Source organism: Rattus norvegicus, chromosome Y (genome assembly GCF_036323735.1).
Source record: "Rattus norvegicus strain BN/NHsdMcwi chromosome Y, GRCr8, whole genome shotgun sequence".
NCBI classification, from domain to species: domain Eukaryota; kingdom Metazoa; phylum Chordata; class Mammalia; order Rodentia; family Muridae; genus Rattus; species Rattus norvegicus.
The window spans coordinates 19,539,675-19,548,776 of NC_086040.1; positions in this window are offsets into that span (position 1 = coordinate 19,539,675).

Sequence of the window (9,102 nt, forward strand, 5' to 3'; positions counted from 1 at the left end):
TCTTATGAGACTATTGAAGTTGAGGTTAAACTGGACCTCAAGCCATTTCTCTCACTGCTCATCCTCCTAAGTATTATATATGGCCTTAAGAAAGAATCATGGTAAAACATCCAAAACCCACCAGACTGACACTGGGAACAAAGGTAGGTAGATATGAGAGAACTGATACTTAATTGGAAACAGAACCACATTCTGTAGTCCATGTTGTCCTTTGTTTTACTGATATCTGGTAATTTTTGGATAAAATAAGCATTTGGGAGATTATCATTTGAAGTCGGCACACAACATTTACACTGTTATATTCACTTTATTGCTGGACCCACTTTATTGCCAAAATCACTGAAAATAAAAAAGAATTGGAAAACAGATTTTTTGCTATCACATTCAGGAATATATATATATATATATATATATATATATATATATATATATATATATATATATATATATATAGTCCCCAATCAAGGAATGTTCAATTAGAAATGAAATACAATATTCATTCAATTAAAGGTCTGTAGGGTAAATACAGGTCTTTGGGAAACAGAGGAATCCTAGGAAATTGAACTGTATGTCACAGGAATGAACTTGGTAATAGAATAATGATCCAGAAGAATCTCCTCCATTCTATGTCCTTAGATGTTTTCTGCCCATGTAAAGCCCCTGAGTGACTTTCTCCATGCAGATCAAGTAAACAATAATGCAGGAAAGAGAAGTCTTTAGGCTTAGAGAGATGTAGTACGAAAATTTTTCCACTGTGTTACATGAGACACACCTGGCAATCGCAACTTGAATCTATTCAAAGTAAGAAAATCTGTTCAGCAGGTAGGATATGTCAGTTCTCAGTGAAATCATCATTAGGCCCTCCTTGAAAAATCTCTTGTATGCTGGAGAACCCTAGCTACTTTTGTGATGTCACAAGTGAGGCTGTGACAGCAACTACCTCTCAGATATCCCTTCAGTACCTCTAGGATTTTCTAATTTGCCTCTAATTCAGAGTAAACATCTATTTGAGAGGGAGAACAAAGAGCACGAAGAGATTGGAGATGGGTGAAGGAAGTTGGTCTTCTGTCTTGTATAAAGAAAGGAAGAAACAGGTGGTGTATGGGAAAGCTCATTGAGACTTGGGTAGGCATTGAGTGGGATCACTGAAAGGATAGCCTTGATCTGAGCCTTCCACATATGAGGATCAGGAGCTGGGCGTCTCTCAGAAGCATCTGGACTTCCCTTCTTTTATTTTTCTTGGAAGTCAGAGAGCTTATGTCATTAATTTCCATATCTCAAAAGGCAAGTGTTGGAAAGGGTAGAGGTGTTTTTCTAAGAGCTCATGTCGTTTATTCTTTTTGGCCAGAGGAAAAGTTCCTTAGGAAGAAGGGAAAGACCAGTATTGTGTTCTGAGATCAGAGTAAACTCCTCCATGCTTTGGATTCTTATAGTGCAGTTTGTGTCTGACACTGATATTTGGGAGAGAGAAGTGCTTATACTTGAGATTTCATCATCTCAGTCTTTCCACAAATACTATTCTGACTATCATTCCCTGTCAGTGACAGTGACTTAGATTTCTGAGTCAATACTTGTGATTAACTGGCAGATTTCTTTTCTTTTCTTTCTTTCATATTTTTTTATTTTGTTGCAAATTATATTGCTTTTATTATTGGATATTTCTATATTTACATTTTAAATATTATTTTTTTCCTATTTCTTGCCCATACGATCCCTAACCGGTCACTTCTCCTTCTTCTATAGCCCCCCTTACTGTGCTTTCACATTCCATTTAAATGGGAGTCAAACCTAGAGAGGACAAAGGGCTTCTCCTTCCATTGGTTCCCAAACAGGTCATCTTCTGCTACAGTTGCAATTGAGGTCTATGACTGCCCTTGTATGGTCTTCGAATATTGGTTTAGTAGCAGAAACTCTGATTCATTGGCATTGTTGTTCTTATGAGGTTAAAAGCCCCTTCAATTCTTGTAATCCTTCCTCAAAATCTACCAACAAGAGTCAGTTTTCAGTTCACTGCTTTCACACTAGCATTCATTTTTGTATTTGAAATGCTCAAGCTGTGTCTCTCTGGAAATATCTATATTCAGTTTGTGGCAGAATACACTTCTAATTAGCTTCCTCAATCTTATCTAGTTTTGGTAGCTGATATATATTTGGTAGCTGATATATATATATATATATATATATATATATATATATATATATATATATATATATATATATATATATATATATATATATTTGCTCCTACACGTAAGACATTAGGTGGAATTTTAATTTGGATTCTGCGCAACTAGGTCAAGAATGTAGAATACACAAATGACAATGTCAAATAGACTCCCTCCTGTTCTTTTGAACCTATAGAAGATGAGATTTCACTGGTCCTCTAGCCATTCTTCTCCCTCCTAATTCCCCATTATCTTATGTTTGGCCTTAAGAAAGAATCATGGTAAAACATCCAACCCTCAAGTCTGGGCACAGGAAAACATTAAGGTTGATATTGTAGTACTGATATCAAATGAGACTAGAGAACTGAATTCTATAATCCATATGGTCCTTTGCTGTATTGATTTCTGGTAATATTTGGATAAAATATGATTTGGGAGTTTATCATTTTAAGTAGGTACACAATATTTACAATGTTATACTCTAGAGCTGGGCTCTCTTTGTTGCCAAAATCATTGCAGAAAATGGAATTGAAAAACTGAATTTTTGAGAACAAATTGACGAATATTTATAAAGTACCCTATAAAGGAAGGTACAGTAAGAGAGTGAAATACAATATTCATTCAATTAAAGGTCTGTATGGAAAATACTGGCCTTTGGGAAAGAGAAAAAACCTAGAAATATGTACTGTATGTCACAGTAATAAAACGGGGAATAAAAATATTATGTAGAAGTATCTCCTCCACTCCATGTTCCTAAATCATTTCTACCCATGCCAAGCCCCTGACTTTCTCCATTTAGATCATGTAACCACTAATGAAGCAAAGAGAAGTCTCTAGCTTTAGAGAAATGTAGTAAATGAACGTTTCCACTATGTACCAGAAGTCACTCCTGGAAAGTACACTCTTGAATCCGGTTCTCATAAGGAACACTGTTCTGCAGGTAGATCATGGCAGTTTTCAGTGACATCAGCATTAGGCTGTCCCTGAAATATCTCTTGTATCCTGAATAGCTCCATCTTTTTCTATGATGTCACAATTGTTGTCCTGACAAAAACTGCTGCTCAGATATTCTTTCCTTACCTCTAGTATTTACATATTGGCCTCTTATTCAGGGTAAACAACCATTTGGGAGGGAGAACAAAGAGGATAAAGATATCAGAGATGGGGAGAAAAAACCTGACCTTCTGTCTTGGTATTAAAAAAGGAAGAAATATGTGATCCTTGGGAAAGCTCAGTGAGACCTGTGTAGGGGATGAATGGAATCACTGAAGAGATAGCCTAGACCTGAGCCTTCCACATTTTGGAATAAGGAGATTGGAGCCTCTCAGAAGCATCTGGACCTCCCTGCTTGATATGGTTCTAGGAAATCAGAGAGTTTATATTATTACTTTTTTATTCCAAAAGACAGGTTTTCATCTTGGCATATTTGCTTTCCTGACAGCTCATGGCTTTAATTTTTTAGTTCAGAAGAAAAACCTAAGGAAGAGAGAAAGACAAGTATTGTGTCCTCAACTCATTGTAAACTCCTCCATAATTTGGATCCCTATAGTGCAGTTTGTGGCTGACACTGATATCTGGGAGAGAGAAGTGCTTCTAGTTGAGACATCATCATCTCAATTTTTCGACTAGTATTACTCTGACTACCATTTCCTGAGAGTGTTTCTTTAGATTTCTAAGTCCATATATGTGATTAGCTGGAACTTCTCTTTTCTCTTATTTCTTTCATTTTTATTTTTATTTTCAACAAAATATTGCTTTTTTAATTGGATATTTCTATATTTACATTTCAAATGTTTTTTTTTTCCTTTACCACTTTTCTGTCCGTAAGATCCCTAACTGGTCCCCCTCCCCTTCTTCTCCAATCCCCCTTACTGTCCCTTGACATTTACTTGAACTATCAGTCAAACCTAGGCAGGACCAAGGGATTCTCCTTCCATTGGTGCCCAACAAGGCCATCCTTTGCCACATAGGCATTTGGAGCCATAGGTCTGTCCACGAACAGTCTATCATTATTGTTTTAGTACCAGAACGCTCTGGTTCATTGACATTTTTGTTCTTATGGGGTTGACACACCATCAGCTCTGGTTTCTGACAGCCTTCACTACTTCTTAGCTTCATCAATCTTATCTTTTTTTGTAGTGCATATATATTCTCTTGTACTACCCTGACTATCATTCACTGACAATGACCATTTACATTTCTGCATCAATAGATATTATTAGCTCGCAGGTTTCTGTTCAGATATATTATCAGAGGCTAGCTATGGAAGGGGCTTTGATGAGGGACAAGCTCACCTACACATCTCCTCCAGTCCAGGTAAGGTTATTTTTGCCATTCAATCAACTGAGGCCAACATTCTGTTCTGCCTACTGTTCTGATGCCTTTCCTGAAAAATCAAGAAATTGTAACTCCTTTGTGCTAAGCTGGATGGTCAATGATGGGTAAGAGAGTGATATATTCACAAATAAAAGGCCAAAGACATGGGCCAGGGGTGGGACGCCATTATTTGCTGCCTTATTCCACGATGGACAATGGCTGAAAGATTAACTTGTCCAAGTGAAAAACAACACTCCAAGCTAAGACAAACAAAGTTATTGAGGGGTTCATTCCAGGACAAGCATCACCATTTGACACCTATTCATTTGATTATAAGGAAGGGGGAGATGATAGGAGTGATGCCATTTAAGCCCTACGTTGTTGATATTATTATTATTTTTTTATTATTTTTATTAGTATTAAATAGGACTGGGATCATGGAAAATCCACAGCAGGTGCAGTAGCCTATTACAAACCTGTGGGTTAAGAAAAATAATAATATGATAAAGTTGTCCTAATGACTAATAATATGACAAATATGTGAACATTCTGACATCCTGTAAACATTGTCTGATTCCATGACCACACGAATATTGTGTCCTTGGCCTGCATAAATGTTTCTTACTTCGCTACTCCCTCTGCTACCCCTGTTATGGTATAAATTCAGCCATGGAGAAAAATAAAATTTACGCGTCGTTCAGAATCTTGTCTTGGCATCCTTCTTTGTGTTGCTTGTCTACAATTCTCTTCCTGGTACCCTCAGACACCTCTCTTACACAGCTCTTGTAAACCTTTCTCAAAATCTGTCAACAAGAGGTGCATTTAAAGGTCACTGGTTTGCCATTATCACTCACTTCTGTTTTTTTTTTTTAACTTGAGTATTTCTTATTCACATTTCGAGTGTTATTCCCTTTCCCTAATCCCTCCCCCTCCCTTCTTTAAGGGTGTTCGCCTTCCCATCCTCCCCCCATTTCTGCACTCCCCCCAACAATCTAGTTCACTAGGGGTTCAGTCTTAACAGGATCCATTGCTTCCCTTCCAGTGTGATCTTACTAGGGTATTCATTGATACCTATGAGGTCAGAGTCCAGGGTCAGTCCATATATAGTCTTTAGGTAGTGTCTTGGTCCCTGGAAGCTCTGGTTGCTTGGCATTGTTGTTCATAGAGTTTCTCGAGCCCCTGCAAACTCTTCTAGGTCTTTCTCTGATTCCTTCAACGGGGGTCATATTCTCAGTTCAGTGGTTTGCTGCTGGCATTAGCCTCTGTATTTGCAGTTTTCTGGCTTTGTCTCTCAGGAGAGATCTACATTCGGCTCCTGTCTGCCTGCCCTTCTTTGCTTCATCCATCCTGTCTAATTGGGTGGCTGTATATGTGTGGGTCACATGTGGGGCAGGCTCTGAATGGGTGTTCCTTCTGTGTCTGTTTTAATCTTTGCCTCTCTATTCCCTGCCAAGGGTATTCTTGTTCTTTTTTTAAAAAAGGAGTGAAGCATTCACATTTTGATCATCCCTCTTGAATTTCATTTATTCTAGGCATCTAGGGTAATTCAAGCATTTGGGCAAATAGCCACTTATCAGTGAGTGCATACCATGTGTATTTTTCTGTGATTGGTTTAGCTCTCTAAGGATGATATTTTCCAGTTCCCATCATTTGCCTACGAATTTCATAAAGTCATTGTTTTTTTTTAATAACTGAGTAATATGCCATTGTGTAGATGTACGACATTTTCTGTATCCATTCCTCTGTATAAGGACATCTGGGTTCTTTCCAGCTTCTGGCTATTATACATAAGGCTGCTAAGAACATAGTGGAGCATGTGTCTTCGTTATATGTTGGGGCATATTTTGGTTGTATGCCCAAGAGAGGTATAGCTAAATACTCAGGCAGTTCAATGTCCAATTTTCTGAGGAACCTCTAGACTAATTTCCAGAATGGTTGTACCAGTCTGCAATCCCACCAACAATGGAGGAGTGTTCCTCTTTCTCTGCATCTTCGCCAGCATCTGCTGTCACCTGAGTTTTTGATCTTAGCCATTCTGACTGTGAAATCTCAGGTTTGTTTTGATTTGCATTTGCCTTATGACTAAAGATGTTGAACATTTCTTTAGGTATTTCTCAACCATTCGGCATTCCTCTGCTGTGAATTCTTTGTTTAGCTCCGAACCCCATTTTTTTAATAAGGTTTTTGACTCCCTGTGGTCTAACTTCTTGAGTTCTTTGTATGTTTGGATATATGGCCTCTTTCTGTTGTAGGATTGGTAAAGACCTTTTCCCAATCTGTTGGTTGCCATTTTGTCCTAACCACAGTGTCCTTTGCCTTACAGAAGCTTTGCAGTTTTATGAGATCCCATTTGTTGATTCTTGAGCATAAGCCATTGGTGTTTTGTTCATGAAATTTTTTCCAGTGCCCATGTGTTCAAGATGCTACCCTAGTTTTTTTTTTTTTTCTATTAGTTTGAGTGTGTCTGGTTTGATGTGGAGGTCCTTGATCCATTTGGACTTAAGCTTTGTACAGTGTGATAAGCATGGATCGATCTGCATTCTTCTACATGTTGACCTCCAGTTGAACCAGCACCATTTGGTGAAAATGCTATCTTTTTTCCATTTGATGGTTTTGGCTCCTTTGTCAAAAATCAAGTGTCCATAGGTGAGTGGGTTCATTTCTGGGTCTTCAATTCTGTTCCATTGGTCTATCTGTCTGTCTCTGTAACAATACCATGCAGTTTTTATCACTATTGCTCTGTAATACTGCTTGAGTTCAGGGATAGTGATTCACCCTGAAGTCCTTTTATTGTTGAGGATAGTTTTAGCTATCCTGGGGTTTTTGTTATTCCAGATGAATTTGTAAATTGTTCTGACTAAGAACAAGAATTGTATTGGTATTTTGATGGGGATTGCATTGAATCTGTAGATCTCTTTTGGAAAAATGGCCATTTTTACTATATTAATCCTGCCAATCCATGAGGATGGGAGATCTTTCCATTTTCTGAGGTCTTCTTCAATTTCTTTCTTCAGAGTCCTGAAGTTCTTATTGTACAGATCTTTTACTTGCTTGGTTAAAGTCAACCGAGGTACTTTATATAATTCGAGTCTATTATGAAGGGTGTCGTTTCCCTAAAATCTTTCTCGGCTTGTTTCTCTTTTGTGTAGAGGAAGGCTACTGATTTATTTGAGTTAATTTTATACCCAGTCACTTTGCTGAAGTTGTTTATCAGCTTTAGTAGTTCTCTGGTGGAACTTTTGGGATCACTTAATTTTACTATGATATCATCTGCAAATAGTGATATTTTGACTTCTTTTATTCCGATCTGTATCCACTTGTCCTCCTTTTGTTTTCTGATTGCTCTGGCTAGAACTTCAAGAACTATGTTGAATAAGTAGGGAGAGAGTGGGCAGCCTTGTCTAGTCCATGATATTAATGGGATTGCTTCAAGTTTCTCTCCATTTAGTTTAATGTTAGCAACTGGTTTGCTCTATATGGCTTTTACTATGTTTAGGTATGGGCCTTGAATTCCTCTTCTTTCCATGACTTTTATCAAGAAGGGGTGTTGAATTTTGTCAAATGCTTTCGCAGAATCTAATGAAATGATCATGTGGTTTTGATCTTACAGTTTGTTTATATAATGGATCACATTGATGGTTTTCCCTATATTGAACCATCACTCAATGCCTGGGATGAAGCCTACTTGATCATGCTGGATGATTCTTTTGATCGGTTTTGATTGTTTGATCATGGATTCGGCTTTCCAGAATTTTTTTGGGTATTTTTGCATCGATATTCATAAGGGAAATTTTTCTGAGGTTCCCTTTCTTGTAGGGTCTTTGTGGGGTTTACGTATAAGTGTAATTGTGGCTTCATAGAAGGAACTTAATAGTGCTCCATCTGTTTCAATTTTGTGGAATAGTTTGGATAATATTGGTATGAGGTCTTCTTGAAGGTCTTATAGAATTCTGCACTAAACCAATCTGGACCTGGTCCCTTCTTGGTTGGGAGACCTTTAATGACTGCTTCTATTCCCTTAGGAGTTATGGGGTTGTTTAACTGGTTTATTTGTTCCTGATTTAACTTTGGTACATGGTATCAGTCTAGGAAATTATCCATTTCCTGCAGATTATCAAGTATGGTTGAATATAGGCTTTTACAGTAAGATCTGATGATTTGTTTAATTTCCTCTGAATCTGTACTTATGTCTCACTTTTCATTTCTGATTTTTTAATTTGGACACACTCTCTGTGTCCTCTCATTAGTCTGGCTAAGGGTATATTTATCTTTTTTATTTTCTCAAAGAACCAACTTTTGGTTCTTTTGATTCTTTCTATGGTCCTTTTTGTTTCTACTTGTCTGATTTCAGCAATGAGATTAATTATTTCCTGCCTTCTACTTCTCCTGAGTGTATTTGTTGTTTTTTGTTCTAGAGCTTTTAGGTATGCTGTCAAGGTGGTGGCATATGCTCTTTCCTGTTTCTTTCTGCAGACATTGAGAACTATGAGTTTACGTCTTAGCACAGCTTTCATTGAGTCGCATAAGTTTGGGTATGTTGTACTTTCATTTTCAATAAATTCTAAGAACTCTTTAATTTCTTTCTTTATTTCTTCCTTGACCAGGTTATCTATGAGTGCAG